The 9002-nt window shown below is 38.7% G+C and overlaps 1 pseudogene; it reads right to left on the bottom strand.

Annotated features, from left to right (window-relative positions):
• Positions 1-4404: 4404 nt before the first annotated feature.
• LOC110286300 lies at positions 4405-7952 on the bottom strand (annotated as a pseudogene).
• Between the last annotated feature and the right edge of the window lie 1050 nt (positions 7953-9002).

The raw sequence follows: 9002 nt of genomic DNA, 5'->3' as shown, positions 1-9002 counted from the left end.
ATGTACATACATACAAACACCCCTATACATAAAAATAAAATAAATAAATATTTTTAAAACAGCCAGGTGTGACACACCTCAGAAGGAGGCATTGATAAGAAAGACTCCAGTTAACTGAAAAACGTAACAGGCTTTCACTACCCACATGAAAGAGTTAATAAGTCTCTGTTGCTATAGGTACCAGACACCATGGATGAAAACCACAGAGAAACCAAGTTAGAATTGATGCAAGTTTCTTTCCTGCTGGTTGCTCTTATTGTGCCAGATGATGGGTAACAGGATATGATGGGGTAAAGGTGTCAAAAGACTAACTAACCTAGTCATGAACTCTAGAAACTATCATACCAACACACTAGGCAAGATGAACCCTTAGTGAAATGGTGTTACCATTTTTTATGGAGGCAATCAGTGGCTCCTTAATTAGATTTTTGTCTTCCTTTACAGTAGAGAATCCATGCTTGATACTATAAACCTCATTTAAAACCCACTTAAAGACCCTATGTAGAGGAAACAAACCTAAGATGGCTGCTTAGCTGAATTGTCATGGCCTCAAGTTAACCCCTGAACATATCTGTGTATATTCACACAGAAACTACTCTTGCCCTTAAACAGAGAACATCTCCTTGTGTGAATTATAATTGCAAAAACTCATGGCTGTTCAAGATGTTGAGAATAAAGGATAGTTGAGGGTTCATCCATAGAGAAGACAACTACACTGCCCCTGTGAGGCTCAGTAAACACTGAGTCAGAGGAGACAGAAAGGCTGTAAGAGCCAAAAGATGATGGAATACAGGTGCAAAATACCATCTTCTAATCAGGAAACAGTACAGGGACGTGGCAACTACCAACTCACAATGACTATATATTGCACTGGGTCTACAGAAGACCTGCCTCTCTCCAGCAGTCAGAAATTGATGGAGAAAGGACTCATGGGGCCCTGACACATACACCTAATCTGTTTGTTAGATTCTGGGAGGAGAGGAATCATGCTATTCAGTTGTGTACCCACTGGTTAGCCCACTCGACTCTGAGGGTTAGTTCCAAACTCAGGATCATACAGATAGATAGATGGCCTGTATTAAACTATGTGGTACAGTAAATAAACTAGAACTAATAAACATGAAAAAGAGATGTGGGGAGGAGAAGAACCGATATGGGCATTAGAAAAATGGGAGAGAGTATGTAGAAAAAAGACTGAAATATAAGGTACATATATGAAATCACTGAAGAACAAAAGAGGAGGCATTTGCTTAAGGACACGTGGAAGAATTAATTTAATTAGACAAGTACCTAGATCTAGAATTAATTTAGATACAAAGAACTTAGACTATGCAGAGAGACACAGTTACCAGGATGAATTAGTAATTACTTTCACTGAAAGCTTACATAGGGCTGGATAGATGGCTTCGCTGTTAAGAGCACTGACTGCTTTCCAGAGGTCCTGAGTTCAAATCCCAGCAACCACATGGTGGCTCGAAACCATCTGTAATGAGATCTGATGCCCTCTTCTGGTGTGTCTAAAAGCATAGATAAAATGTCATGATCATATAGAGTAAAAATATATTCATGACAACTGAGCGATTAGAATATTTCTTTCTAGGAGTGTAACATTTTCAATGGACTTGTAAAAATATATAGAATTTTAATATGTTAAGCTACATATGACTGGCAATCTCTAAATGGGTAGCAAATTTGAGTAAATGTACAAATGTTTACTAATAGAGATTTTTATTTTAGGAAAGACAAATAGTGCATCTGAGGGAATGGATGTGGTATAAGTACTCAAAATGATAGAGATGTCAGAGAAGGTAGGAAATTCTCAATAATGGAAGTACTAACAGACTTTTCCAAAGACCCTCAAATTATCTTTGTAGCAAATTGAAAATAATTGATTCATGGAGGAATGTAATCAAAACTATTAAATGAATAGTCAATTCATCGCTTCCTGTCTTTTCTTCTCTTGGTGAATAACACTCATACAATTATGCAAGACCAAAATCTGTGAGTCATCTCATCATAATTCTAACATCTCTCCTAATATGCACTAGGTAGTCAGCTTTCTGTTTCTATATTAGTTACTTTTCTGTTGTGGGATAAAATAACAGGACCAAAACAACCTGAAGAAGAAAGGGTTTGTTTCAGATTATGATTTCAGAGGGATAAGAATCTATTAGGGTTGTAGGGTGGGTGGGGGAATGGTAGCAAGCAGCAGGTATGGTGGCCGGAAAAAGTCAAAAGATTACAATTCTCAACCTCAAACACAAAGCCAAGAAAACAAACTGGAACTGGGGTGAAGCCCTAAACACTCAAGAAAGCCTGTCTGCAATAATGTACATTCTCCAGAAAAGGTCCTCCTCCCAAAGTTTCTACAACTTCTCCAAAAAGTACCACTAACCAAATCTCAAGTGGTAAAATACATGAGTCTGTAGGGGATATTGCTCACTCCTACCACCACAGTTTCTATCAAACACCAGGGTGAATTATTTTGCCTCATGGTTTTGAAGATAGTGAGACATTATATCAGAGTAGAAGAAGTACATGAAAACAAGCTGCTTCATGGTGGCCAGGGAGCAGAGAAAGAATAGAGTCCCACTATCCCCATCTTGTTTATGGGAATTTATCTTCTTTATAAGGCCCTACCTTTTAGTTCTCATCTCTTCATTAGCACCAAACTAAGCAAATGGGTCTTTGATGACATGTCAGATACAAATTACAACAATATCCACCCCTCTACCCTCTGTATACCTGCAGGCCTTTCTCCTCCAGATATGCAAACCAGCTTCTTCTGGCCTGGGTCCGACCATGCAGCAAATTCACTACTTTCCCTTAGCCTCACTAACTCTGTGCCCTCAGCTCCTGCCCTGCTCCAGCCAAAGGGAAGCTCTAATTTTACATCAAACACAAACCAAATTCACACACCAAGGTGACATTGCAAAAACATGTCTCTCAGCAAATCCACTAGTCCTAAAGAAATGTTAGCCAATGAGAATTACCTACATGAACTACAGGACACAATAACAATCTTGGGGCTGGAGAAAGCACTGGTTGCTCCTCCAGAGGTTCTGAGTTCAATTCAATTCTTAGCAACCACATTGTGGCTCACAACCATCTATAATGGGATCTGATGTCCTCTTCTGGCATGCAGGTATACATGCAGATAGATCACACACACACACACACACACACACACACACACACACACATCTTTAAAAAAGAAAAAAAGAGCACTCTTAAACTTTATCAAAGAATTCAATGAGCTTAAAAAAAACATGAATACAACCCGTTGATATTATAAAGGATGCCTGGTGGTAGTGGCACATTCCTTTAATCCCAGCACTTGGGAGGCAGAGACAGGCGTATTTCTGAGTTCGAGGCCAGCCTGGTCTACAGAGTGAGTTCCAGGTCAGCCAGGGCTATACAGAGAAACCCTGTCTCAGAAAAAAAAAGAATATATATATATATATATATTATATATATATATATATATATATATATCATATATATATATCATATATATATATCATATATATATATATATGATATATATATATATAAAGGATAACAATAAACACTCGAGTGATTACCAAGAAAGCACAATTATACAACTAAATAAAATGATGAAGACAATTCAGAACTTGAAACTGAATTCAGTAGCTCAGATACAAATACTGAAGAAGACTCAAGATGAAATGAGGTGGAATTGAAATTTTCAATGAAATAATTAGAAAACACAGAGAGTAACCTTACTAGTAGAATGGGTATAGTACAAGGCAAATTATCAAGACTTGAAGATAAAGCAGTAGAAGTATTGAGCCAGTCAATCATGGAATGTGAAAAAAATTAAAACTAATGAAAGGATTAAGCAGGAACTTAATTTTATTCTGTAAGTTCTGTTCCTCCAGAGAACACTGACTAATAGAGCAACCCTAATTTAAAAAAGAAGAAGAAGAAGTCTACCCCTTGTCATGAATCAATGGAAGGAGAGGGCCTTGGTATGAAGGCTCAATAAATGCACCAGTATAGGGGAATCAAGGGCAGGGAGGTGGGAGTGGGTGTGTGGGTGGAGGAACAACCTCATAGAAGCAGGGGAAAGGAGGATGTGATAGGGTGTTTCTGAGAGGAAGGAAAACCAGGAAAGGGGATAACATTTGAAATGTAAATAAAGAAAATATCCAATAAAAGAAAAAGTCTACCAAAATTTTTTGAAGGCTAGTTAAAAGCAATATTTCCTAAATTAATAACAAAAAGTGCAGAAACAGATGAAGCTCTTCAAACTCCTTTCTTCAAAGCCATTTAATTCTAATGCCAAAAGCTAGTTAAAAGCACAGTAAGAATTTGTTTTTAATTTCAAAACCCACATGTTATTTATTGCAAACACAAGCAAGTAACCTCAATATGAGACATCTAACTAAAGCAAGCACAGTAGCTCTTCCAAGGCTTAGGCTTGGTCCAGAATTCCTGGTACATGGAGTAGCCCATACCAAGAGTCATGGCCCCCACAACAAAGCCCTGGGCTGCTACACGCATGTGGATCAAGTGAATGGACATCTTCATATTTCCCCTACTCTTCAGCATGTGTAACCCATACACAACAATTGCTGCAAAGCCTGCCATTCCAATGGGAAATAAACAGTGTCTCCTTAGCTTTCTGAATAAACTTAGACCCCTGACCTTCATCGTATGAAGAGAGAGAAAGGTCTGTGTTGTTTGACATTGTGATTTCTTGAAGAGTCTTCCGAGCCTTAAAAAAAAAAAATACCAAGGATTAATCCTAACAAAGGAAGACACTAAAGATGGAAAGATCTCCTATCAAAGGTAATTTACAGGAACATTGGAATCCCAATCAAAATCCATATGACATCCTACAGAGAGAGAGAGAGAGAGAACCAAAAAAAATTGTGCTTCTCTAATTCTATACTATTGATCAATGTATCCACTTTTCTGCATCAAAACCCACATCTTATAGAAATATTGGCCAATAAGAATTACATAGATCAGCTGTTCTTAATCTATAAATCATGACCCACTTGGGGATGTAATGACCCTTTCACTGGGGTTATCTAAGACCATCAGAAAATATATATATTTACATTACTGTTCATAATAGTGGCAACATTACAACCAGAATAAAATAATAGCAATGAAAATAATTTTATGGTTGAGGGTCATTGCAACATGAAGAACTGTATTAAAGAGCAGCCTCTTTAGGAAAGTTAATAACCACTGACCTAGTTAAACCTCTATGTATGAATGTATATACACTCAAAAGACAAAGAGCCTTAAAAACAAATGACCCATTTGAAAAACCTACCAAGGACCTAAACAGAGAGGTCTCCAAAAAAGGGGGGGGAGATTACTAAGATGTATCCCAACAAGTGCTCATCATGCACAGCAATTAGGGAAATGAAAATCACAATAACTTTTAGACTCCATTTTACACCAGACAAAATGCTAAAGATTAACAAAGCAACCAGCAACAAATGCTAGAGGAGATGTCAGGGAAAGGGGGTCATCATTGATTGTTGGTGGGATTACAAACTTGGTAACCACTATGGGAATCAGTGTGAAGAATCTACATAAACTGAATATAAATATACCATAAAAACCAGTTATGCCACTCCTTGGCATGTACCTAAATGACTTGGCATCATAATTCATAGGTATTTGTTTATCCATGTTCAACTGATCAAATGGATAATGAGAATGTGGAAATGAAGTCACAAAATTTGTAGGTAAATAGACCAAACTAGAATATAATATATTGAGTGAGGCAAACCAGACCAAGAAAAATGGATGCAAAAAAAAAAAAAAAAGAGCCGGGCAGTGGTGGTGCACGTCTTTAATCCCAGCACTTGGGAGGCAGAGGCAGGCAGATTTCTGAGTTCAAGGCTAGCCTGGTGTACAAAGTGAGTTCCAGGACAGCCAGGGCTACACAGAGAAACCCTGTCTCGAAAAACCAAAAAAAGAAAAAGAAAAAAAGAAAAATGGGTGCCACATGTTCTCTCTCATTTGTGGTTCCTAGTTCCAAATCTTCAGATATGAATATACATTTTAGTATAAATACAAGGAGTCAGATTAGAAAAATGGAAAAAATGCAGAGTATCTAATAGAGAAATGGAGGAATATAAATGCAGAATGAGGGTAAATAGCAATGGATGTCTGAAAAGATCATAAGAAACCATAGTACTATCACCTAAAATATCTATATTTAAGTGAGTATATAAATATACATATATAGTTTAAATGAAATTTACCGACATGAGCTAACAGTGATTCCTCCAAGAAAGACTATCTGACAACACACAAAAAAAAAAAGAAAAAAAGAAAAAAAAAAGAAAAACTCAACACCAGGCACGAGAAGCTGTCTTTTGAGCTGTTGATCAGCATTGTCCAAAAGACATAAGTCCCTATTGCTGAAGACACTATATACTTTAGATCTTGGAAGCAACCACCACTCCTAGCTAAGATTTCTATGAACTGTAAAAATGACCGACATGTCATGATAACTGTAAGGGTGCAGTAGTGACACTCATACCTTGTCAGTAACCAATAGCTCTCTAAATGGGCTTAAGATTTGTTCAACCCATACATGGGCTAGACCTAAGCCTCCCTGTAGACAGATGTGCAGCTTGGTCTTCATGTGGGTCCTGAACAACTGGAGCAGGGGCTATCCCAAAAGCTGTTGCCAGTGTGTGAGATATGTTCTTCAAGATGGGCTGCCTTGTCTGGCCTCAGTGGCAAAGGATGTGCCTAGCCTCATGAAGACTTAATGTTCCAGGGTGGGGGAATACTCAGGTGGTAACACACACTCAAAGGAGAAGGGGAGGGAGGAGGGGAAGGGATTGTGGAAGTGGTGACTGGGAGAGGGTAGTGAACAGGATGTAAAGTGAATAGATGATGGTGATGGTGATGATGATGATGATTATGATGAAAAGATTTGTTCAACAAGAGCGATCATACCTGGTATTGCAAATGTAGCCAACTATCCAGGGTTCCTGAAGTCATGAGTCTTGAGGTAGAAAATAGAACTGCCACTTTACTAAGCCAGCAGAATCTCTAACTACATAACAAATATTTATCCTTATATCCTCAGGTAAGTGTAGTCCTTGCCCACACTAAAAAACTTCTATATCCGACCGACAGATAGACTGGCATGGACTAGGAAACACCACAAGGCAACTAAGGAATGTTGAAAACGGTATAGTCCTTCCCAGGGAAAGCATACCAATTGGTTATCCAATAGCAAGTGATCATTCCTGAAAAATATATACAGGTATCATTATTCTGTATTTACACATATAGGAATATATATGTGTGTGTAATATATAAGTTTGCAATACCAAGGGGCCTCTCTTCCCAATGATGGCTGACTAGGCCATCTTCTGCTATATATGCAGCTAGAGATACAAGCTCTGGGGGTACTGGTTAGTTCATATTGTTGTTCCACCTATATGGTTGCAGACCCCTTCAGCTCCTTGGGTGCTTTCTCTAGCTTCTCCATTGGGGGGCCCTGTGTTCCATCTTATAGATGACTGTGAGCATCCACTTCTGTATTTGCCAGGCACTGGCATAGCCTCATACAAGACAGCTATAACAGGGTCCCTTCAGCAAAATCTTTCTGGCATATGCAATAGTGTCTGGGTTTGGTGGCTAATTATGGAATGGATCCCTGGGTGGGTAGTCTCTGGATAGTTCATCCTTTCATCTTAGCTCCAAACTTTGCCTCTGTAACTCCTTTAAATATGAGGGGATGTTTTAGCGTATCTGTTTCTTTCGTGCATTTTTCTTCTATATCCTATATTGACTTTCTTATTTCCTTCATCTTTTTATTTATACTCACTTTTACTAATTCTAAGGGTTTTTTATGTCACCTTTAATTTTGTTGAACATTCTTAAAGTCACTTTAAAGTCTTTGTCTGGAATTTCACCTCATTTACTATCCTTGAATCCATTATTGTGAAACAAGCATCATTTTAGTATCCATCCTGGTTGGTTTTTATTTTCCACATGACACACACATCCAAGAGTTACCTGAGAAGAGGTAGTCTCGGTTGAGGGATTGTTTAGATCAGATTGGTATGTGGATATGTCTGTAGACAATTACTTAGATTGATTGACATCATGTCATCCCCCAGGCCGTTTATTGTGGGTTGTGCAAATGCTGGCTCTACCTGAACCAGAGAAAGCAAGACAGTAAGCAGTGTTGTTCCAAGGTGTCCTCGCTAGTTCCTGCTTTAAGGTTATGTCCTATCTTCTTTCGGTGATGTACTGTTTCTTAGATATTTAAGCTGAGTTTATAGTTTCTTCCCCAAACTGACTTGATCTTGGTATTTATTATAGCAATATATATCAAACTCGAGCAGTGTTTTTTATTGAAAGTAGAATATTTCGATTTTACACTTCCTGTGATGATGTTGTGGGTTTGCCTTGCAACTCCACATGCAGAGGAGTGGTTTATGTGCTAGGCAATGGATACTTTGACTTGAAATGCCTTTCAGTCTTCAGGGAGTAGAAAGCGATATCAGCAAGACTTCTGCTTCGGTGCCTTAGACCTTGGCACCTTTGAGCTCTTATCACTGGTTACTCTTCTGGGAAATCATCAAGTCTTAATCTATTCAGTGGCTCAAACCAAATTTTACCATGTGGCACACTGAATGATGCTGATTTTTTTAATTAGGTATTTATTTCATTTACATTTCCAATGCTATCCCAAAAGTCCCCCACCCGCTCCCCCACCCACTCCCCAACCACCACTCCCACTTCTTGGCCCTGGCGTTCCCCTGTACTGAGGCAGATAAAGTTTGCACGACCAATGGGCCTCTCTTTCCACTGATGGCCCACTAGGCCATCTTCTGATACATATGCAGCTAGAGACACGAGCTCTGGGGGGTACTGGGTAGTTCATATTGTTGTTCCACCTATAGGGTTGCTGATCCCTTTAGCTCCTTGGTTACTTTCTCTAGCTCCTCCATTGGGAGCCCTGTGATCCATCCAATAGCTGA

The sequence above is a fragment of the Mus caroli genome, chromosome X, assembly GCF_900094665.2.
Source record: "Mus caroli chromosome X, CAROLI_EIJ_v1.1, whole genome shotgun sequence".
NCBI classification, from domain to species: Eukaryota; Metazoa; Chordata; class Mammalia; order Rodentia; family Muridae; genus Mus; species Mus caroli.
Note: the sequence above shows the minus strand (reverse complement) of the source record. Positions and strands in the feature narration are given on the sequence as shown.